A 24,627-nucleotide genomic window follows, 5' to 3' on the forward strand; every position below is an offset into this window, starting at 1 on the left:
GAGCACACCCATCCCTTTGATGGGTCGGCTGAGGCCAGACGATGCCTGGGGCACCCGTACGACCCGTGGCACGGAATTCGCAGTGTGCAGTCAGCGGTGATAACATAATTTAAAAATGATTACCTAACAATAAATGAGAAGATGCTAGTTATTGACTATCATATTAAACAGTCACTGCCATGATAAACCATGAGCATGGAAATGTCTTGCAGAGTTTTCTTATTTTGGTCATTTTCTGACATGCTGGAATTATACGAGAATGTGCGATAATCAAGTTAAAACGAAGACCAAATAAATTGCAAGTTGCAGAACCGATAGTTGGATCAGGAACTGCACATATCTTTACAGAGCTGCACCCATAACACATTAATGATCCCGTAGGGCAGAATTTTACACTATCCCACCCTGCACCCTCCCTACCCTCCCACCCCTGGAACCCCTGCCACTTATCTGGTCCGGATCCGGGAACTGAGTGCTTGGAGGGACTGGAGGGGGCGGGGGTGGGGGGGACTACCTCCTGAGTGAGGGGCACCTTATATCAATGCTGGAGTCCGTGGGAAAGAGTCCCTTGTCAACTCTTTAGAAGGTGGGAACTAAACCTCTGCATCCTGAAAATTCAGGCCATAACAAACCTGGAATCTGTCTTTGAAACGTAAGAACTTAAGAATCAGGAACAGAAGTAGACCATAAGGTCCCTCGAGCCTGCTCTGCTCTTGAACAATGGCTGGCCCTTGACCTCAATTTCATGTTCGCATCCAATCCCCACATTCTTTGAGTCTTTTCAAGTCCAGGACTCTGTTACTCTCAGTCCTGAATGTGCTCAGTGACTAAAAGAGAATTGAAGTTTGCTTGACTTTCTCAGTAGGTAACAGCCCAATAACTCTTAAGAGGTGGGATACACGGCACTTAACGTTGGCGGGGAGGGTCCAAGTGGTGAAAATGAATATTCTGCCGAGGTTCTTGTTTATCTTTCAGGCTCTCCCAATCTTTATAACATAGGCTTTTTTTTCGGAAAGTGGACACAATCATCTCTGACTTTGTATGGGCGGGGAAGGTGCCGAGGGTGGAAGGGACCCTGCTACAGAGGCAGAGGCAGCAGGGGGGGGATGGCGTTGCCAAACTTGCTTCATTATTATTGGGTGGCGAATGTTGTCAAGGTGAGGCGGTGCTGGGAAAGGGAAGGGGTAGAGTGGGTTAGGGTGGAGGAGGAATCTTGTAAGGGGTCTAGTTTGAGTGCAATGTTGACGGCAGCATTGCTAATGGCTCCGAGTAGGTATTCAGGGAGCCTAGTGGTGCAGTCCACGGTGAAGATATGGAATCAGCTGAGGAGGCATTTTAGGGTGGAAGGGATGTCGGTGTTAACGCCGCTGTGCGAGAATCATGGGTTTGAGCCGGGGGGGATGGATAGTGTATACAGGAGGTGGAGGGAAGTGGGGCTGATCAAGGTGAGGGATTTGTATTTGGAGGAAGGGATCGCCAGTCTGGACGAGCTAAGAGAGAGGGTAGAGCTGCCGAGGGGTAGTGATTTCAGGTATCTACAGGTTAGGGACTTTGCACGAAAGGTCTGGGAGAGGTTCCCTAGATTGCTGGGATACACCCTGCTGGAGGGACTGCTGCTTCCAGATGTGGAAGGGGAGGGAAGAAGTGGGGATATATATAAGTGGCTGGGGGAGCAGGGAGGCGAGTGGGTGGTGAAGATCAAGGAGAAACGGGAAGCGGAGTTGGGAATGGTGATCAATTGAGGAGTATGGAGTGAGGCACTACGAAGGGTAAACGGGACCTCCTCTTGTGCAAGGATGAGCCTGATACAGTTTAAGGTGGTGCACAGGGTACATATGACACGGGCGAGAATGAGTAGTTTTTTTCAGGGGGTAGCAAATGAGTGTGAGAGGTGTGGGCGGGGCCAGCGAATCATGCGCACATGTTTTGGGGTTGTGAAAATTGGGAAGATTCTGGGCGGGCGTGTTCGTGGTCTTAGCCAGGATAATGAGGAGGGAGTGGACCCGGACCCTTTGGTGGCGATATTTGGGGTTTCAGAGAAGCCGGAGCTCATCGCCTCTCTGATTGCATGGCGACGAATTTTGCTGGAGTGGCGGTTGGCATCGCCACCCGGGGTAGCAGCATGGCTGGGTGACCTGTATGACTTCCTGCGGTTAGAGAAGATAAAGTATTAATTAAGGGGCTCAGCAGAGGAGTTTTAGAAAAGGTGGGGGATGTCTGTGACCGTGTTTGAGGAGCTGTTCGTCGCAGGGGGTGGGGGTGGGGGGGTGGGGGCGTTGGGGGGGGTGATGGGAAGGGGGGGAAGGAGAAAAATCTGTACAAACTGTATAGTTGATTATTGGGAAGAATGTTTCCCGGGGTGTTTATTTGCTGCAACCTACTTTGATACAAGTTTGAATAAAATGCGTTGAAAAAAAAGCCCAATAACTCATGTGAGAATGTGGTTTTCCACACCAGGGAAGCAGGCAAAGAAAATTGGTGTTTCTTGCTGAGAATGTAATATCATGAGATGGACATTAGTTGCACAGAAGCAGACATTCTCCTCACATTAAAAAAACAGGCAATCGATCCCTAAGTGAATCAATGTTCTTCAACTGCTGTGATGATTGGAGTTTTAATTTCTGTTACTACAATCCAATGGAAATTTGAACCATTGAAGTGTTACATTTATTACAGGGATGACCTATGATTGGATACAGTAGCTGAACACGAATGGACAATCCCTTCAACCCAGAGGGATTAGCATCAGTATTATACAGGATTATAAATGGTCGGGCATTGGGAAACTGGACAATTAATGAAAAAAAATTAGGATGATCGATGTTCCTGGTTAGTTTTACTGTAGGTGAGTTCAGTTTGAATAAAAATGTGATCTCATTCGTGGGCCTCTTTCGAGAGAGCTTTCCTCTTAACACTATTAGCATCAGATTTTCCTCACTGACCTGATCCCTGTGGAACACATGTTTTCTCAGATGCTCCCATCTATATTTAGATATCAGCTTCATCCAGAATAGGATCATTTTACTGTGCATGGGCATTTGTTGCTTTGGCAGCTCTAGTTGATGTTGACAGGGATTCACTGTAGTTAAGCTCCGAAAACATTTACTGCAGCTGCAGACAAATCTCTGTCTGACAGAAGCAGAAAAGACCTTCTTCACCAAATTTCACTGAGAAGCAGCTCCACAAGATGAGGTCGAATTTACCTTTCCAGCTCCCAGACCCACCCATCAGGACAATATCCGGACTTGGACTGACAAGTGGCAAGTAACATTCATGCCACACAAGTGCCGGGTAATGACCATCCCCAACAAGAGAGAATCTAATCATCATTCCTTGACATTCAATGGCATTACCATCGCTGAATACCCCACTATCAGCTTACCATTGACCAGAAAGCGAACTGGAACAACCATATAAATGCTGTGGCTACAAGACCAGGTCAGGCGTTGGGAATTGTAACTCACCTCCTGACTCTCCTCAGCCTGTCCACCATCTACAAGGTAGAGGTCAGGAGTGTGGGAGCGTGATGGAATACTCCCCACTTGCCTGGATGAGTGCAGTACTAACAACACTCAAGAGGTTCAACGCCATCCAGGACAAAACAGTTCAAGAAGGCAGTTCACCACCATTTTCTCTAGGACAATTAGGAATGGAATAAATTCTGGCCTAGCCAGTGCCACCCACACCCATGAAAGAAAGAAAAGGAGAAAAAGTGGGACAGAACCCACAGATTCTCCACCACCTTCAGGAGCCTCACTGAATTAATAATGGATTGTGAGCTCTAATGGCAGGAGGGTCAATAGGAGACAGACCAGCACTAAAAGGTCAGCTGCCTCACCATCAGAGGTGGGATCTGTCAATAAAGGTAGGGGAATAAGAGTGTGCCTTTAGATGGTGGTGCCCTTTTGTCACAGCTGCCAGGTTGGTATATTGGAGGCAGAACTGTGGCCCTGCGATAATAATGGGGGGTGGGATTAAATTCAATGAGGCATTGATGGTCCTCTGGTTTTGTTGCTGGGAACCAATCTCATTCATTGGCAAGGCTATGGCCTCGGTGGGAGCCCAGTCTAGCTTCTGACAAGTACCTTTAATGGAAAGTTTAATTGACTGAATTGGTTGCCTCTGCTTTTGGAAGGGGTAGACCGACTCACTGGCTGATAGAGAGAAATTGTGGGATGCCCCAACCCCCATTCTCTCCTGTCCCACCTCCGCATCCCATCAAAAACTCAGCCGGTAGGAAAGGTAGTCAGCCCCTTAAGCCTATCCTGCCATTCAATGAGATCATGGCTGCTGTATCGTAAATCCATTCAGCTTCCTGTATTTCCTATCTGTTACTACCCTTGGATAGAAAAATCCATTTATCCATTATATTAATATAAATATAATGATATAATGGTACGGTGGCAAGGTGGCACAGTGGTTAGCACTGCGCCTTTGCAGTGCCAGCGACCTGGGTTCAATTCTGGCCTTGTCCATGTGGAGTTTGCATGTTCTCCCCGTGTGTGCGTGGGTTTTCTCCGACGGCTCTGGTTTCCTCCCACAGTCCAAAGATGTGCAGGTTAAGTGGATTGGCCATGATAAATTGCCCCTTTGTCTCGGCATATGCAGGTTATATTACGGGGATAGGGCAGGGTGGGCAGGGGAGTAGGACTAGGTGGGGTGCTCTTTCAGAGGGTTGGTGCAGACCCGATGGGCCGAACGGCCTCCTTCTGCACTGTAGGGTTTCTATGATGACCTTTATTGGGTGGTCCATTTTCACATGGGCTATGGATATTATTAGAGGACATGTAGCATAGAGAGCAATGATTTGCCTAAGTATGAAGCAATTGATTCCTGTACACAATCGATTAGTAATAACTTTGTCATAAAAGTGAGTCCCTATTCACTTCAGACGCTTTGGTGGCTGGTACCTTTGCCTCAATATATTTTTTTTTACATAGAATTTACAGTGCAGAAGGAGGCCATTCGGCCCATCGAGTCTGCACCGGCTCTTGGAAAGAGCACCCTACCCAAGGTCAACACCGCCACCCTATCCCCATAACCCAGCAACCCCACCCAACACTAAGGGCAATTTTGGACACTAAGGGCAATTTATCATGGCCAATCCACCTAACCTGCACATCTTTGGACTGTGGGAGGAAACCGGAGCACCCGGAGGAAACCTACGCACACACGGGGAGGATGTGCAGACGCCGCACAGACAGTGACCCAAGCTGGAATCGAACCTGGGACCCTGGAGCTGTGAAGCAATTGTGCTATCCACAAGGCTACCGTGCTGCTTTTAACTCAATGCAGACAGTCTTTGGATGTTTCCAACAGAATGACTGTCAGGCAGTATTTACAATGCATGGAAAAATCCTGATACATGGCAGCCAACATAGTTTCAATGTAAACCAGTAAGTGAAGCAGGGCTGTGCACTGGACTTTGCTGAAAGTAGCACCAAACAAATGAAAGCAAAGTTAATGATAAAATTTGCATTTCCAGAATGGTACAAATAAAGTAACTCCTATTTAACAACTACAATGGTGATATTGAGGAGATTAATTTACAGGTTGGCATGTATGTGTCACTGCCATGACTGTAAGTATGCATGGCAACTTCTATTGAAGATTGGATACAAAAATGAAGGATCAATACTTTCGGCAAACTTTGCAGCTCATCTCTTGAGTTTGAGCATAGACTTTGAGTTCATGCCTTGTGTTAAGGATGAGGTGCCTTTATGTACGACGGCACTGATGTCTCTCAACATTTGCACCTGAAAAATCATTTTTAAAATTGCATCGCTACAGAATAAAAGCATATCATCAAAACATCGCAAAATGCTTCATATGACAACAACAACTTTGAATAATATAGCACCTGTGAAGCAGGAAAATATCCCAAGGCATTGCGCAAGAACATTATCAAACAAAGTTTAACACTGAGCCATTTATGGAGATAGTAGGGCAGTTGACAGGTTGGTTCAAAAGGGAACTTAAAGGAGGAGAGAAAGATCAAGATGCAGAGAGAGAGAGAGAGAGATCGAGAGACGGGGCGATTTAGGGAGGGAATTCCAAAGTTTAGGGTCTATGCAGCTGATGGTGTGGAACCATTAAAATTTGGAATGCTCAAGTGGTCAGAATTGGAGAAGTGCAAAAATCTTGTGGAGCTGGAGGGGACTACAGGCACATGGAGGGCTAAGAATACAACAAATTACCTTTGGATTTCATTGTCGGCAAACATGTCTTTCTGTGCCAGTAATGATCCATAAACAAGATGAATTATGAACGAGGAGGCCGTGGCATAGTGGTATTGTCACCTGACTAGTAATCCAGAGTTCAAATCCCACCACTGCAGATGGTGAAATTTGAATTCAATAAAAATCTGGAACTAAAAGTCTAATGATGGCCATGGAATCATTGATGACAAATTAGGACAATGCTTACCTGTGGCAATTGTGAGGACAGCAGATTTCCTTCTCTAAAGGATATTAGTGAACTAGATGGGTTTTTCATAACAACCAATGAAAGTTTCATTTTCACCATTACTGAGGCTAGCTTTCAATTCCAGGCTTTTATGAATTGAAATTCTACCAGCTGCCATGGTGGCATGTGAACCTGTGGCCCCAGAACATTGGCTTATGTCTCATGAAGTACACACCCAGTGACATTACAATAAGCTACCATCTCCCCAAGTGTTGCTGCTCCCCTTTTAAGTGTACATGCCGATCATTGTTCTGCTGACCCTTTCATTGGCACTGTCTTTAATTTATTCAAGGAAGTTTGGACACTTGATGGACAATATTACACACACTTGAGCCTCTTGGAACCAAAAAATCCGATTACAGATTCCAAAAATCATGGCACAACTAAAAAGAGCTGACAACGCACAAAGCAATATGCAACTGAGAATAGTTCTGAAGGAGCACCTATAACCAAAGCCATGAAGGCAACTGCAAAAGTTGAATTATTAGACTGGATTATAGCATTTTTATTTGTGTTTTGGTAACACGCTCTGCAATTCAAATAGTTTTGCTGCAATAAATATTTTCATGCATGACATTTGAAAATAAATATTTGCAATGAGATAAGAAGAGAATTATTAACTTAATATGACTTCAGCTGCAGCTCTACTCAAAGTCCATTATGTATAGTGCAGGGAAGAAACCTAAAATACTCCAAAATGTTTGTAGATGTGAAAGAAATGTTTAAAGGAGGAAGTGTTGTCTGATGGCACAAAAGTCAAAGTCCTGGATGGGCTGCAGTTGATGGGGCGTTGGTTGATGGGGTGTCTATGGATGGGGTGTATGTGGATGGTGTGTCTGTGAATGGGGGAGTCTGTGGAAGGTGTGTCTGTGGATGGGGGAGTCTGTGGATGGGGGAGTCTGTGGAAGGTGTGTCTGTGGATGGGGTGTCTGTGGATGGGGGAGTCTGTGGAAGGTGTGTCTGTGGATGGGGTGTCTGTGGATGGGGTGTCTGTGGATGGGGGTGTCTGTGGAAGGGGTATCTGTGGATGGGGTGTCTGTGGATGGGTGTGTCTGTGGATGGGGCGTCAGTTAATGGGGTGTCTGAGGATGGGGTGTCTGTGGATGGTGGTGTCTGTGGATGGGGGTGTCTGTGGATGGGGTGTCTGTGGATGGGGTGTCTGTGGATGGAGTGTCTGTGGAAGGGGTGTGTCTGTGGATGGGGTGTCTGTGGATGGGTGTGTCTGTGGATGGGGCGTCAGTTAATGGGGTGTCTGAGGATGGGGTGTCTGTGGATGGTGGTGTCTGTGGATGGGGGTGTCTGTGGATGGGGTGTCTGTGGAAGGGGTGTCTGTGGATGGGAGTGTCTGTGGAAGGGGTATCTGTGGATGGGGATGTCTGTGGATGGGTGTGTCTGTGGATGGGGTGTCTGTGGAAGGGGTGTCTGTGGATGGGGTGTCTGTGGAAGGAGTGTCCGTGGATGGGGTGTCTGTGGATGGGTGTGTCTGTGGAAGGGGTATCTGTGGATGGGGATGTCTGTGGATGGGTGTGTCTGTGGATGGGGTGTCTGTGGAAGGGGTGTCTGTGGATGGGGTGTCTGTGGAAGGGGTGTCTGTGGATGGGGTGTCTGTGGATGGGGTGTCTGTGGATGGGGTGTCTGTGGATGGGAGTGTCTGTGGAAGGGGTATCTGTGGATGGGGATGTCTGTGGATGGGTGTGTCTGTGGATGGGGTGTCTGTGGAAGGGGTGTCTGTGGATGGGGTGTCTGTGGAAGGAGTGTCCGTGGATGGGGTGTCTGTGGATGGGTGTGTCTGTGGATGGGGTGTCTGTGGATGGGTGTGTCTGTGGATGGGGTGTCTGTGGAAGGGGTGTCTGTGGATGGGGTGTCTGTGGAAGGAGTGTCCGTGGATGGGGTGTCTGTGGATGGGTGTGTCTGTGGATGGGGTGTCTGTGGATGGGAGTGTCTGTGGAAGGGGTATCTGTGGATGGGAGTGTCTGTGGAAGGGGTATCTGTGGATGGGGGTGTCTGTGGATGGGGTGTCTGTGGAAGGGGTGTCTGTGGATGGGAGTGTCTGTGGAAGGGGTATCTGTGGATGGGGATGTCTGTGGATGGGTGTGTCTGTGGATGGGGTGTCTGTGGATGGGGTGTCTGTGGATGGGAGTGTCTGTGGAAGGGGTATCTGTGGATGGGGGTGTCTGTGGATGGGGTGTCTGTGGAAGGGGTGTCTGTGGATGGGAGTGTCTGTGGAAGGGGTATCTGTGGATGGGGATGTCTGTGGATGGGTGTGTCTGTGGATGGGGTGTCTGTGGATGGGTGTGTCTGTGGATGGGGTGTCTCGGAAGGAGAGTCTGTGGATGGGGGAGTCTGTGGATGGGGTGTCTGTGGATGGGGTGTCTGTGGAAGGGGTGTCTGTGGATGGGGTGTCTGTGGAAGGAGTGTCCGTGGATGGGGTGTCTGTGGATGGGTGTGTCTGTGGATGGGGTGTCTCGGAAGGAGAGTCTGTGGATGGGGGAGTCTGTGGATGGGGTGTCTGTGGATGGGGTGTCTGTGGAAGGGGTGTGTCTGTGGATGGGGTGTCTGTGGATGGGGTGTCTGTGGATGGGGTGTCTGTGGAAGGGGTGTGTCTGTGGATGGGGTGTCTGTGGATGGGGTGTCTCGGAAGGAGAGTCTGTGGATGGGGGAGTCTGTGGATGGGGTGTCTGTGGATGGGGTGTCTGTGGAAGGGGTGTGTCTGTGGATGGGGTGTCTGTGGATGGGGTGTCTGTGGATGGGGTGTCTGTGGAAGGGGTGTGTCTGTGGATGGGGTGTCTGTGGATGGGTGTGTCTGTGGATGGGGCGTCAGTTAATGGGGTGTCTGAGGATGGGGTGTCTGTGGATGGTGGTGTCTGTGGAAGGGGTGTCTGTGGATGGGAGTGTCTGTGGAAGGGGTATCTGTGGATGGGGATGTCTGTGGATGGGTGTGTCTGTGGATGGGGTGTCTGTGGAAGGGGTGTCTGTGGATGGGGTGTCTGTGGAAGGGGTGTCTGTGGATGGGGTGTCTGTGGATGGGGTGTCTGTGGATGGGGTGTCTGTGGATGGGAGTGTCTGTGGAAGGGGTATCTGTGGATGGGGATGTCTGTGGATGGGTGTGTCTGTGGATGGGGTGTCTGTGGAAGGGGTGTCTGTGGATGGGGTGTCTGTGGAAGGGGTGTCTGTGGATGGGGTGTCTGTGGATGGGTGTGTCTGTGGATGGGGTGTCTCGGAAGGAGAGTCTGTGGAAGGGGTGTCTGTGGATGGGGTGTCTGTGGATGGGGTGTCTGTGGATAGGGTGTGTGTGGATGGGGTGTCTGTGGATGGGGCGTCTGTGAATGGGGTTGTCTGTGGATGGGGTGTCTGTGGATGGGTGTGTCTGTGGATGGGGCGTCAGTTGATGGGGTGTCTGTGGAAGGGGTGTCTGTGGATGGGGCATCTGTGAATGGGGGTGTCTGTTAAATCAACGATCATTTATTATATACAGCAAAAATACTTATACAATAATCCTATTTTCTAGACTACTACCTACCACTACAGGCCAATACTTAACTTTGGGTATGGCCCACCAGGTCAGGGAAACGAATGGCTTATCGAATTGGGTCTGGCCTGCGGGATTCAAAGGCTGATACAGGTCAATGGCTCGGAGTCTCTATCGGGTAGCGATCGCTGGAGTCAAACTTATGGTTTCTTGTTGATGGTTCTTGCGAAGGTTGCGAGCAGGAGAAGAAGGGAGAGAAGGGTCGATCTGAACTTGGCCCCTTACTCTTATAGTTCCCAGGGGCTTCCCGCCTCCCGGGGCGGACCTTGACCCTGGTCCCAAGTGATTGGACTTGGTCCCAATCACTGGGTTCGGTATGCTCCAATAATGGGACGATTCCTTGATCGGGGGGTGGTCGTTCACCTTTCTTTGTCTCGGCCACTGCTGGCGCCGAGAGGTCTGGATCGGCTTTCAATTGCTAATTTGTTGCAATTGTTCCCGGGGATAGCCGATTAAACTGCAGATGGCTGAGTTGATGTGCTGCTAATGGTTGCAGGTATCGATCTGGGCCGACTTCCCCAAAGCCGAATACACTGTTCTGTCTGCAGCTGTCCGTTTGTACCCTGTTGCCTTTTCAGTTAGCCATTTTACATCGGTTTTGTCCAAATTAATCGGGAATCAGCCATTTTAGGTGGCTACATTCCCTCCTTGTGATCCTAACGCGAAGCGTGAAGGATCACATAAATTTTGTCCTTTCCGTTCCCTGACCGGGGGGGGACACCTTCTACATGGCCACTACTCTGACCCTAGCTATGCACTAAAGTTTTACCTGAAAAATTCTAAGGGCGCTATGTCAGGCAGGGGCATGCAAAAAGATAAAAACTTGGAACCTCTAATTTTACCTAAATACACTATACTCACTAAACATTGCATTATCCTATCTTCCTAAAACATACAACACCAATCACAACATTTAATATACTCTTTCCTGGCTTGGCAGTCAAGCTCAGGATCATACATTTTTTTGTTCATGACACGTTTTGTACATCTTTTAGTTACAGGAAAACGCAAGTGCATGTTCTTTATTATCGTGTTATGGGTTGCGGGGGTCGGGGGTCTGGTCATAACCGAATATAGGGGATCGGATCCGATATACCGGGGTTCGAGCGCGGTATGCTCTCCTTCGCCATTTGCGGAGGCGCATAGTCAGCAGATTATCGCCAACGCTAACAGTGCTTCAATTACATAGGACAGGGAGTACCAGGTTATGAATCTGGCACACCAGGAAGATGCAGTGTCGCTGGTGACTGGGCTTTGGGTACTGCGGGGCAGTGAAACATTAACGGCAGGGGGGTTTGGAGTAATGGGGTCCGCGTTCCCGCGCAACCAAATGTCCAATAAAAAGATTTTGATCACGATGTAAGAAGTCCTCATGGCTGTCCTCTTTCTTTTTCTTTCTTTGTGTTCTCTGTTTTCTCCGGTCCTGGAGCTTCTGGAGTTCTGTAAAACAAGCATAGTATCTGTAACTACCTTGGTATAATATCCGGTATGTTAGTGTGTCTGTCCTTCTGGGGCCAATTATACCCTTATAATTGGTCACTATGTGTGACTCCCTCATTTTTTTTCAAAACAAATTTTAGGACACGGCACACTTCCCAGTGAGGGACCAGTGCTGATTTACCATCCAAATGTTCCAGGATGTAAATAGCATATGGCAGCAACCTAAAGGTTGCCAAAAAAAACAAAAAAACTTTTTGAAATAAAAATGTCAAATGAGGTGCGTATGGGCCACGACGGGTAAGATTTGGATGGAGTCCCCAGTTAGGACGGCTACCAATGCCGTATCTCCCCTACCCGAGCGTGTTTGACCAACGGGGGGGTCCCCAGGCAGGGCGGGTCTCACGCCGTTTCTCCACTGCCTGAGCAACCGACAAGAACGGGCAAAAATGTAGTCATCGTGGCGGGGTTGCTACAGTGATTCTAACCTCGAATCAGAAGAGCAGTTACGATCGGGCGTCTGGTACCCGAACCAGTATCAGCTGAAAAGCTAGTTCCTCTGAACGAGCGTGTGGTCTGTTGACCAGGTATCTGCAGATAAGCTAGTTCCATTGAACAAGCGTCTGGTCTGTTGACCAGGTATCTGTGGACAAATTGGTACCGCTGAACAAGCGGCTGGAAAATTTTACTGTAGGACGAACAACATAAAACAAATGAACGAACAGCATAAAACATCCTGCAGGTTCCATCAGGAAGGACAACACTTCTCCCAAGCGTTTCCTTTGAACATCATGTGGACACCTCAGTTCTCTGTTGCGAACAGGGTCGCAAAGGGGTTGGCGGCTTGGGAGTCCGACTCGAGGTCGTCCCCTTCTCCCGGGTGCCAAACTCTGGAGTGAATTAAGGCTGAGAGGGCTGCGTGGTGTGAATTGGGGTCGCTCTCGTCATTGCGGACGAGTCTGTGGGAGTTGTCACGGTGCCAATGCGTAGTGTCGAGTTGGGTGGGGACAAAGTCGGGGTCGTCCGTGTGGTTCGGTGGTCGGTGGTGGGAATTGTTTAGAAAAGTGATTATGAAGGGATCACTGGAGTCGAAATCGGAGTCGCTGCGTGTGGGTCCGGTTGTATGGGGATAGTAGGGAGGCGTGCTGTGGCTATCGTCCGAGTCACAGTTGCTGTCTCTGCTGCTGCAGTCTGTGGGCGTTCCAGAGCGGAGTGTATATTTTGGGGATGGAGTCGAGGGCGAGTCTGTGGCTGGGCTGGACGTGGTGGGTGTTGGTCTGGTGACGTTGGCTGTGGGCGGGGTGTGGTCTGCTGCGTCAAGCATGATGTGGTGGGCGTGGTTTGACTGTGCTCCATAAGCCTTTAACTGGTTGATATGAAACCACGCAGTCTTACCATTTGGGTATTTTATTTTACCGATGGGCTTACTTTATCCGTAATGGAGTACGGACCCGAGTATTTTGGAGACAGTGATGTGCTGGGGTTATACACAGACAACATCACTTGTTGTCCTATATCATACTCCGTTGCATGTACTGCCTTATCAAAACATGCCTTGCTCTGTTTCTTTTTGGTGCCCAATTTAACTGCGGCTGCTAACTGAGCCGTTTTTACATTAGCAACTAATTGCTCAACGGTTTTCTTGTGGGTGAGGGCTGTAACTTCAGGGCTGGTCAGGTCTAAACCTAACAAGTATTCTGTCCCTTTCATGGGGCGTCCGGTCATGAGGGTGTGTGGGGTGTAACCTGTGGAGGTGGAAACAGTGTTACGCAAAAACATCAGCGCAAACGGGAGGACTGAATCCCAAGTGGTGTTGTTCTGCTGGACCATTTTTCGGAGGGTGGTTTTTAGGGTCCGATTCATGCGCTCCACTATACCACTCGACTGTGGGTGGTACGCAATGTGAAATTTTTGAGTTATGCCAAATATCGTGAGGACGTTCTGCATGACCCGTCCCGTAAAGTGAGAACCTTGGTCCGATTCAATACTGCGGGGGTGTCCCCATCTTGTGAAGATGTGGTGTGTTAGGATCTTGGCTGTGGTTTTCGCGGTGTTGGTGCGGGCTAGAAATGCTTCCACCCACTTTGTAAAAGTGTCTATGACCACCAGAACATATTTATAGCCATTCCTGCAAGGGGGCAATGGACCTATAAAATCGATTTGCAGGTTAGTTCAGGGGCCGTTAACGGGTCGGGTGTGGCTGAGTTGTGCCTTTTTGGCATATCTATCTGGGTTGTTCTGTGCGCAGATGAGGCAATTCTCTTTTTTGTTAAAAATATATTTATTAAAGTTTTTTAACACAATTTTTCTCCCTTACAAACAATAACACCCGCCCCCCCCCCCCCCAACCGTAACAAAAAAAACGGGAAATCGCGCAGAGCAAGATATACACATGGCAAAATGATATATTTACACAGCTTTGTACACTGGGCCTCACCCGTACGTGCCAGTTTCCCCAACCCTTCATGTTATCTCTTGCTCATCCACCCTCCCAGGCATTCCCCCCTTTCCCCCCTTCCCCCCACCCCCCCGTCACCCCCCACTCCCAGGTCGTCCCCTCCACCGCCCCCCCCCCCCCCCCCCCCCCCCCGCAAGGTTGCTGCTGCTGCTGACCGACCTTCCTCTAACGCTCCGCGAGATAGTCTAGGAACGGCTGCAGAACCCCTGCGCAGACCCTCTCAAGGCAAACCTAATCCTCTCCAACTTTATGAACCGAGCCATATCATTTATCCAGGCCTCCAGGCTGGGGGGCTTCGCCTCCTTCCACATTAGCAAGATCCTTCGCCGGGCTACTAGGGACGCAAAGGCCAGAATGCCGGCCTCTTTCGCCTCCTGCACTCCCGGTTCGTCCACTACTCCAAATATAGCTAGCCCCCAGCTTGGCTTGACCCGGACTTTCACCACCTGAGATATTGCTCCCGCCACTCCTCTCCAGAACCCCTCCAGTGCCGGGCATGACCAAAACATATGGACATGGTTCGCCGGGCTCCCTGAGAACCTTCCACATCTGTCCTCTACCCCAAAGAACCTACTCAACCTCGCCCCCGTCAAGTGCGCTCTGTGGACCACCTTAAATTGTACCAGGCTGAGCCTGGCACACGAGGAGGAGGAATTAACCCTACCTAGGGCATCAGCCCACAGACCTTCCTCGATCTCCTCCCCCAGCTCCTCCTCCCATTTACCCTTCAACTCTTCTACCAGCGCTTCCCCCCCTTCTTTCAACTCCTGGTGTATTTCCGACACCTTGCCCTCCCCGACCCATACTCCCGAGATCACCCTATCTTGAACTTCTTGTGCCGGGAGCAACGGGAATTCCCTCACCTGTCGCCTCACAAAAGCCCTCACCTGCATATATCTAAAGGCATTTCCCGGGGGTAACTCAAACTTCTCCTCCAGTGCCCCTAGGCTCGCAAACGTCCCATCGATGAACAGGTCCCCATTCTTCCAATCCCCGCCCGATGCCAGCTCTGGAACCGCCCGTCCATCTTCCCCGGGACAAACCGGTGGTTACCCCTGATCGGGGACCACACCGATGCTCCCATTGCACCCCGGTGCCGTCTCCACTGGCCCCAGATCCTTAGCGTTGCCGCCACCACCGGGCTCGTGGTATACTTCGTGGTATACTTTGTTGGTGAGAGCGGCAGCGGTGCCGTCACCAACGCCCCCAGGCTTGTTCCTTTACAGGACGCCGTCTCCATCCTCTTTCATGCCGCCCCCTCTCCCTCCATAACCCACTTGCGGATCATCGCCACATTTGCTGCCCAGTAGTAGCTCCCCAGGATTGGCAGCGCCAACCTTCCTCGGTCCCTACTGCGTTCCAGGAACCCTCTCCTTACTCTCGGGGTCTTATTCGCCCACACAAACCCCATAATACTTCTGCCTACTCTCTTAAAAAAGGCCTTAGTGATCACGATGGGAAGGCACTGAAACACAAACAGAAACCTCGGAAGGACCACCATTTTGACAGACTGCACTCTACCCGCCAGCGAGAGCGGTAACATGTCCCATCTTTTGAAATCCTCCTCCATTTGCACCACCAATCTCGTCAGATTCAGTTTATGTAGGGTTCCCCAACTCCTGGCTATCTCGATCCCCAGATACCGAAAGCTCCCCTCCGCCCTCCTCAGCGGTAGGTCCCCCATCCCTCTTTCTTGGTCCCTGCCTGTAATACAAAGAGCTCACTCTCCCCTACATTGAGCTTATAGCCCGAAAACTCCCCAAACTCCCTTAGAGTCTGCATGACCTCCACCATCCCCTCCATTGGATCCGCCACGTACAACAACAGGTCATCCGCATATAGCGACACCCGATGCTCTTCTCCCCCTCGGGCCACTCCCCTCCATTTATTAGACTCCCTCAATGACATGGCCAATGGTTCGATCGCCAATGCGAACAACAGAGGGGGACAGGGGGCACCCCTGCCTCGTCCCTCGGTACAGTCGAAAGTACTCCGACCTCCGCCGGTTCGTCACTACACTCGCCATCGGGGCTCTGTAGAGGAGCTTAACCCAATTGATAAACCCTACCCCGAACCCAAACCTACGCAGCACCTCCCAGAGGTACTCCCACTCTACTCTGTCAAATGCCTTCTCCGCGTCCATAGCTGCCACTATCTCCGCCTCTCCCTCCTCCGATGGCATCATTATCATGTTTAAGAGCCGCTGCACATTGGTGTTTAGTTGCCTGCCCTTTACAAATCCCGTCTGGTCCTCGTGGATCACCCCCGGGACACAGTCCTCGATCCTTGTGGCCAGCACTTTTGCCAGCAACTTTGCATCCACATTGAGGAGCGAGATCGGCCTGTACGATCCACATTGCAGTGGGTCCTTGTCCCGCTTTAGGATCAAAGAAATTGTCGCTTCCGACATTGTCGGGGGCAGGGTCCCCTCCTCTCTTGCCCCATTAAAGGTCCTCACCAGTAGTGGGGCCAACAGGTCTGCATACTTCCTTAGAACTCCACCGGGAATCCGTCCGGTCCTGGGGCCTTCCCCGCCTGCATGCTCCCCAAACCCTTGCTCAGCTCCTCCAACCCAATTGGTGCCCCCAAACCAGCCACCTCTTGCTCCTCCACCCTCGGGAATCTCAGCTGATCTAGGAATCGTCTCATCCCCTCTTCCCCCGCTGCGGGCTGGGATCTGTACAGCTCTTCATAAAAGGCCTTGAATGCCTCGTTTATTTTCGTCGCACTCCGAACCGTGGCTCCCCTTCCATCTTTGACTCCCCCTATTTCCCTCGCTGCCATCCTCTTACGGAGCTGGTGTGCCAGCATCCGACTAGCCATTTCCCCATACTCGTAGGTCGCCCCCTGCGCTTTCCTCCACTGTGCCTCCGCCTTCCCTGTGGTCAACAGGTCAAACTCCGTCTGGAGCCGTCGTCTTTCCCCAAGTAATCTTTCCTCCGGGAACTCTGCGTATCGCTAGTCCACTCTCAAAATCTCCCCCATTAACCTCTCCCTTTCCATACCCTCTGTCTTCTCCCTATGAGCCCTAATGGAAATTGCCTCTCCCCTGATCACCGTCTTCAACGCCTCCCACACCACCCCCACCCGCACCTCCCCGTTGTCGTTGGCCTCCTAGTACCTTTCGATACACCCCCTCACCTTCCCACACACCACCTCGTCCGCCAGCAGTCCCACATCCAGCCGCCACAACGGGCGTTGGTCCCTCTCCTCTCCCAGCTCCAGTTCCACCCAGTGCGGGGCATGGTCCAAAACGGCTATAGCCGAATACTCGGTCCCCTCCAGCCTCGGGTTGAGCGCCCTACCCAGAAAAAAGAAATCTATCCAGGAGTAGGCTTTGTGTACATAGAACATAGAACATAGAAAATACAGCACAGAACAGGCCCTTCGGCCCACGATGTTGTGCCGAACCTTTGTCCTAGATTAATCATAGATTATCATTGAATTTACAGTGCAGAAGGAGGCCATTCGGCCCTTTGAGTCTGCACCGGCTCTTGGAAAGAGCACCCTACCCAAACTCAACACCTTCACCCAACACCAAGGGCAATTTGGACATTAAGGGCAATTTATCATTGGCCAATTCACCTAACCCGCACATCTTTGGATTGTGGGAGGAAACCGGAGCACCCGGAGGAAACCCACGCAGACACGGGGAGGACGTGCAGACTCCGCACAGACATTGACCCAAGCCGGAATCGAACCTGGGACCCTGGAGCTGTGAAGCAATTGTGCTATCCACAATGCTACCGTGCTGCCCTTGAGAACAAATAAATCTACACTATATCATTTAACCGTAATCCATGTACCTATCCAATAGCTGCTTGAAGGTCCCTAATGTTTCCGACTCAACTACTTCCACAGGCAGTGCATTCCATGCCCCCACTACTCTCTGGGTAAAGAACCTACCTCTGATATCCCTCCTATATCTTCCACCTTTCACCTTAAATTTATGTCCCCTTGTAATGGTTTGTTCCACCCGGGGAAAAAGTCTCTGACTGTCTACTCTATCTATTCCTCTGATCATCTTATAAACCTCTATCAAGTCGCCCCTCATCCTTCTCCGTTCTAATGAGAAAAGGCCTAGCACCCTCAACCTTTCCTCGTAAGACCTACTCTCCATTCCAGGCAACATCCTGGTAAATCTTCTTTGCACCTTTTCCAAAGCTTCCACATCCTTCCTAAAATGAGGCGACCAGAACTGTACACAGTACTCCAAATGTGGCCTTACCAAAGTTTTGTACAGCTGCATCATCACCTCACGGCTCTTAAATTCAATCCCTCTGTTAATGAACGCGAGCACACCATAGGCCTTCTTCACAGCTCTATCCACTTGAGTGGCAACTTTCAAAGATGTATGAACATAGACCCCAAGATCTCTCTGCTCCTCCACATTGCCAAGAACTCTACCGTTAACCCTGTATTCCGCATTCATATTTGTCCTTCCAAAATGGACAACCTCACACTTTTCAGGGTTAAACTCCATCTGCCCCTTCTCAGCCCAGCTCTGCATCCTATCTATGTCTCTTTGCAGCCGACAACAGCCCTCCTTACTATCCACGACTCCACCAATCTTCGTATCGTCTGCAAATTTACTGACCCACCCTTCAACTCCCTCATCCAAGTCATTAATGAAAATCACAAACAGCAGAGGACCCAGAACTGATCCCTGCGGTACGCCACTGGTAACTGGGATCCAGGCTGAATATTTGCCATCCACCACCACTCTCTGACTTCTATCGGTTAGCCAGTTCGTTATCCAACTGGCCAAATTTCCCACTATCCCATGCCTCCTTACTTTCTGCATAAGCCTACCATGGGGAACTTGATCAAATGCCTTACTAAAATCCATGTACACTACATCCACTGCTTTACCTTCATCCACATGCTTGGTCACCTCCTCAAAGAATTCAATAAAATTTGTAAGGCAAGACCTACCCCTCACAAATCCGTGCTGACTATCCCTAATCAAGCAGTGTCTTTCCAGATGCTCAGAAATCCTATCCTTCAGTACCCTTTCCATTATTTTGCCTACCACCGAAGTAAGACTAACTGGCCTGTAATTCCCAGGGTTATCCCTAGTTCCTTTTTTGAACAGGGGCACGACATTCGCCACTCTCCAATCCCCTGGTACCACCCCTGTTGACAGTGAGGACGAAAAGATCATTGCCAACGGCTCTGCAATTTCATCTCTTGCTTCCCATGGAATCCTTGGATATATCCCGTCAGGCCCGGGGGACTTGTCTATCCTCAAGTTTTTCAAAATGCCCAACACATCTTCCTTCCTAACAAGTATTTCCTCGAGCTTACCAATCTGTTTCACACTGTCCTCTCCAACAATATCGCCCCTCTCATTTGTAAATACAGAAGAAAAGTACTCGTTCAAGACCTCTCCTATCTCTTCAGACTCAATACACAATCTCCCGCTACTGTCCTTGATCGGACCTACCCTCGCTCTCGTCATTCTCATATTTCTCACATATGTGTAAAAGGCCTTGGGGTTTTCCTTGACCCTACCCGCCAAAGATTGTTCATGCCCTCTCTTAGCTCTCCTAATCCCTTTCTTCAGTTCCCTCCTGGCTATCTTGTATCCCTCCAATGCCCTGTCTGAACCTTGTTTCCTCAGCCTTACATAAGTCACCTTTTTCCTCTTAACAAGACATTCAACCTCTCTTGTCAACCATGGTTCCCTCACTCGACCATCTCTTCCCTGCCTGACAGGGACATACATATCAAGGACACGTAGCACCTGTTCCTTGAACAAGTTCCACATTTCACTTGTGTCCTTCCCTGCCAGCCTATGTTCCCAACTTATGCACTTCAATTCTTGTCTGACAACATCGTATTTACCCTTCCCCCAATTGTAAAACTTGCCCTGTTGCACTTACCTATCCCACTCCATTACTAAAGTGGAAGTCACAGAATTGTGGTCACTATCTCCAAAATGCTCCCCCACTAACAAATCTATCATTTGCCCTGGCTCATTACCCAGTACTAAATCCAATATTGTTCCTCCTCTGGTCGGACAATCTACATACTGCGTTAGAAAAGCTTCCTGGACACACTGCACAAACACCACCCCATCCAAACTATTTGATCTAAAGAGTTTCCACTCAATATTTTGGAAGTTAAAGTCACCCATGACTACTACCCTATGACTTCTGCACCTTTCCAAAATCTGTTTCCCAATCTGTTCCTCCACATCTCTGCTACTATTGGGGGGCCTATAGAAAACTCCTAACAAGGTGACTGCTCCTTTCCTATTTCTGACTTCAACCCATACTACCTCAGTAGGCTGATACTCCTCGAACTGCCTTTCTGCAGCTGTTATACTATCTCTAATTAATAATGCCACCCCCCCCCCCACCTCTTTTACCACCCTCCCTAATCTTATTGAAACATCTATAACCAGGGACCTCCAACAACCATTTCTGCCCCTCTTCTATCCAAGTTTCCGTGATGGCCACCACATCGTAGTCCCAAGTACCGATCCATGCCTTAAGTCACCCACCTTATTCCTGATGCTTCTTGCGTTGAAGTATACACACTTCAACCCCTCTCCGTGCCTGCAAGTACTCTCCTTTGTCAGTGTTCCCTTCCCCACTGCCTCATTACACGCTTTGGCGTCCTGAATATCGGCTACCTTAGTTGCTGGACTACAAATCCGGTTCCCATTCCCCTGCCAAATTAGTTTAAACCCTCCCGAAGAGTACTAGAAAACCTCCCTCCCAGGATATTGGTGCCCCTCTGGTTCAGATGCAACCCATCCTGCTTGTACAGGTCCCACCTTCCCCAGAATGTGCTCCAATTATCCAAATACCTGAAGCCGTCCCTCCTACACCATTCCTGCAGCCACGTGTTCAACTGCATTCTCTCCCTATTCCTAGCCTCGCTATCACGTGGCACCGGCAACAAACCAGAGATGACAACTCTGTCTGTCCTGGCTTTTAACTTCCAGCCTAACTCCCTAAACTTGTTTATTACCTCCACACCCCTTTTCCTACCTATGTCGTTGGTACCAATGTGCACCACGACTTCTGGCTGCTCCCCCTCCCCCTTAAGGATCCTGAAGACACGATCCGAGACATCCCTGGCACTGGCACCCGGGAGGCAACATACCTTCCGGGAGTCTCGCTCGGGACCACAGAATCTCCTATCTATTCCCCTAACCATTGAATCTCCTACAACTATTGCTTTTCTATTCTCCCCCCTTCCCTTCTGAGCCCCAGAGCCAGACTCAGTGCCAAAGACCTGGCCGCTAGGGCCTTCCCCCGGTAGGTCATCCCCCCCAACAGCATCCAAAACGGTATACTTGTTTTGAAGGGGAACTGCCATGAGGGATCCCTGCACTTTCTGCCTGTTTGTTTTTTTCCCCCTGACTGTAACCCAGCTATTCTTGTCCTGTACCTTGGGTGTGGTTACCTCCTTGTAACTCTTCTCAATCACCCCCTCTGCCTCCCGGATGATCCGAAGTTCATCCAGCTTCAGCTCCAGTTCCCTAACACGGTCTTTGAGGAGCTGAAGTTGGGTGCACTTCCCGCAGGTATAGTCAGTGGGGACACCGGTGGTATCCCTCACCACCCACATCCTACAGGAGGAGCATGTAACTGGCCTAGCCTCCATCCCCTCTTACCTGACAGAATATAGCTGCCCTGTGGACTAACTAGATCTCTGCCCTCCGACCCTGCTCCCAGTCAGCTACACTTTCTGTAAACTCCTGGCTCTCTTCGCACTCATTGCGGAAATGTCGGAAACAAAATGAAAGGAGCGCCTTACTCCCTCCTCACCTAACTCCCTCGGTCACCTAACTCTCACTATCGCACTCAAATGCACCAAATTCAACACTCAGTGCAAACAAAGTCTGCACTGTAGGGGATCACTTTTATACTGTGAATCTAGCCTCTGAAAACCTGGCCTAATCCAATTAACTAATTAACAAGCTCCAGCTGCAAGTGCCTACAAGTGCCTACATGGGAGAAGAAAGAAAATTCCCTGGCCTGCGGCCTTGCAAACCGCCATGGGCCCACTCCCCCCATCTGATCCTCAACCCCCTAAGTACCTTGGCCGCCGCCGGCCTCTTTCCAGTCCTTGATTTGGAGTGGTCCAGTGCTGGATCCAACACTGTATTGAAGTCCCCTCCCATTATCAGGCCTCCTATCTGCAAGTCCGGAATGCGCCCCAACATGTGCTTCATGAATCCTGCATCATCCCAGTTCGGGGCGTATACGTTTACCAACACCACCCACGCCCCTTGCAGCCTACCGCTCACCATTACATATCGCCCTCCATTGTCTGCTACAATAGTCTTGGCCTCGAATGACACCCGCTTTCCCACCAATATTGCCACCCCTCTATTCTTCGTGTCCAGTCCCGAGTGGAATACCTGTCCTACCCATCCCTTTCTTAGCCTGACCTGGTCCGCCACTTTCAGGTGTGTCTCTTGGAGCATGGCCACGTCCGCCTTCAGTCCCTTTAAGTGCAAGAACACTCGAGCCCTCTTCACCGGCCCATTCAGGCCCCTCACATTCCACGTTATCAGCCGGATTGGAGGGGCTCTCACCCCCCCCCCCCCCCCACGCCCCGCCGACTAGCCATCTCCATTTCTGGGCCAGTCCCGTGTCCACGCCTCCCTCACACTCCAGTCCCCCAGAGGGGGGACCCCCGTCCCGACCACCTCTTCTGTGTCCCATTCCCTTTCGGCCAGTGCAGCAGCAACCCCCCCCCCTCCCCCCCGCTAGACCCCTGTCTAGCTTTTTTGCTCCCCCCATGTCACTCCCGTAAGTCAGGTGACGCCTGCTGACCCCGGCTTCCCCCGCCGTCCCATTGACCTCCCCGCGTGGGAGTCTCCCAATCCATATGCATTCCTTCCAAATTCCTTTCCAAAGCCCGCTCCGCCCTCTCTGGCGCAGCTCCTGTCGTGGCCTTGTCTCTCTCCCCCAGCCCATGTAACATTTCCTGCACGTGATTGACCCCCTATATACAACAACCATCACACATCAAACCCCAAAACACCACCCCCCCCCCCCCCCACCCTCACAGACCCTCAGTTAGAGTCCAACTTTTCGGCTTGTACAAAGGTCCACGCCTCTTCAGGCGTTTCAAAGTAATAGTGTTGGCCCTTGTATGTGACCCACAGTCGCGCTGGCTGCAGCATTCCGAATTTCACTTCTTTCCGGTACAACGCTGCTTTGGCCCAGTTGAAACCCGCTCTCCGCTTTGAAACCTCCGTGCTCCAGTCCGGGTATATTCGGATCTCTGCATTGTCCCACTTACTGCTCCGCTCCTTCTTGGCCCATCTCAGGACCCACTCTCTGTCCGTGAACGGGTGGAACCTCACCACCATCGCCCTTGGCGGCTCATTTGCTTGGGGCTTCTTCGCCAGCACCCGATGTGCCCCGTCCAACTCCAGCGGCCTCGAAGGGGCCTTCGTGCCCATCATCGCCTCGAGCATCGTGCTCGCGTATGCCCCGGCATCAGCCCCCTCCACTCCTTCAGGGAGACCCAGGATTCGCAGATTCTTTCTCATCGACCTGTTCTCCAGGTCTTCGAGTCTTCCCGCCCACCTCTTGTGTAGCGCCTCGTTCTGCTCCACTCTCACTGCCAGGCCCACGAGCTCGTCCTCGTTCTGACTGACTCTTTTCTGTACCTCCTGGGTCTTAGCTTCGTGGGCCTTCTGGGTGATCGCGAGTCCTTCAATTGCCGAAAGCATAGGCGCCAACATTTCCTTGCGCATCTCCTCGCGCTGCTCCTCGAAGCAGCGCTTGATGAACTCCTGCAGCTCCCCTTTGTCCCTGTCCGCTGCCATTTTGTTTTCTTTCCCTCGCTTCCCCCGTTGCTCCAGTGCCGCTCCTTTGGCCGTGACACTTCTGGTCCGTTTCATAGAAGTTGGAGGGGGACCTCTCTCTTCCCTTCCCCATGGGCTGCGTCAAAAAAAAGTTCAGTTGGGGCTCCCCTAACGAGCCCGAAAGTCTGTGGTAGCGGGAGCTGCCGAATCGTGCGGCTTAGCTCTGCATAGCCGCAACCGGAAGGCGAGAGGGATCCTTTTGGCAGTGTTCGCTTCACCAGTCTGCCCCAAAAAGTCTATGGAAACTCCTTAAAAAGGTCTGAGAATCAGTTCCAGACGGGAGCTGCCGAATGTGCGACCTACTCCTCCATGGCCGCCACCGGAAGCCTCGTCCCTGCTTCTTCAATGGCCTTGGTAAATCTTTTCACAGTTGTTCCCTCTGCTGCTAGAATTCACCTTTGATACAGTCGTCAGATTGCAGCTTTAAGCTTGCCCTTCCCCCGCCTGCATGCTGGAAGAGGTCTTTGTCTATTGCTGCAGCTCAAGCCAAATCTTTTACTGTTTCTGCCGGGTCTGGTAGCCAAAAGACACAACATTCCTGGGGGACACTGTCAGGGGAATGCTGCAGCCTTCCTCCCACACCGGGAAATGTCAAACAAATGCCGTGGGGGCCCTGTAAAAGAGCCCAAAAGTCCGTTCCAAGCGGGAGCTACCGAATATGCGACCTAGCTCTGCATAGCCGCACCCGGAAGTCTCCAGATGAGGCAATTCTCAATGTAGTGGGATACATCTTCCTTGAGATTTGGCCACCAACAAAGCTGTTTGAGGTGGGCTGTGGTGGAATTGATTCCCTGGTGTCCATGACCATCATGGAATAAAGAGATTAATTGGTTCCTATCCTGCTCTGGAACGACATAAAGGGTGTCCTTCAACACCACCGTCATGTGTGGTCAGTGT

Source organism: Scyliorhinus torazame, chromosome 1, assembly GCF_047496885.1.
Source record: "Scyliorhinus torazame isolate Kashiwa2021f chromosome 1, sScyTor2.1, whole genome shotgun sequence".
NCBI lineage: Eukaryota > Metazoa > Chordata > Chondrichthyes > Carcharhiniformes > Scyliorhinidae > Scyliorhinus > Scyliorhinus torazame.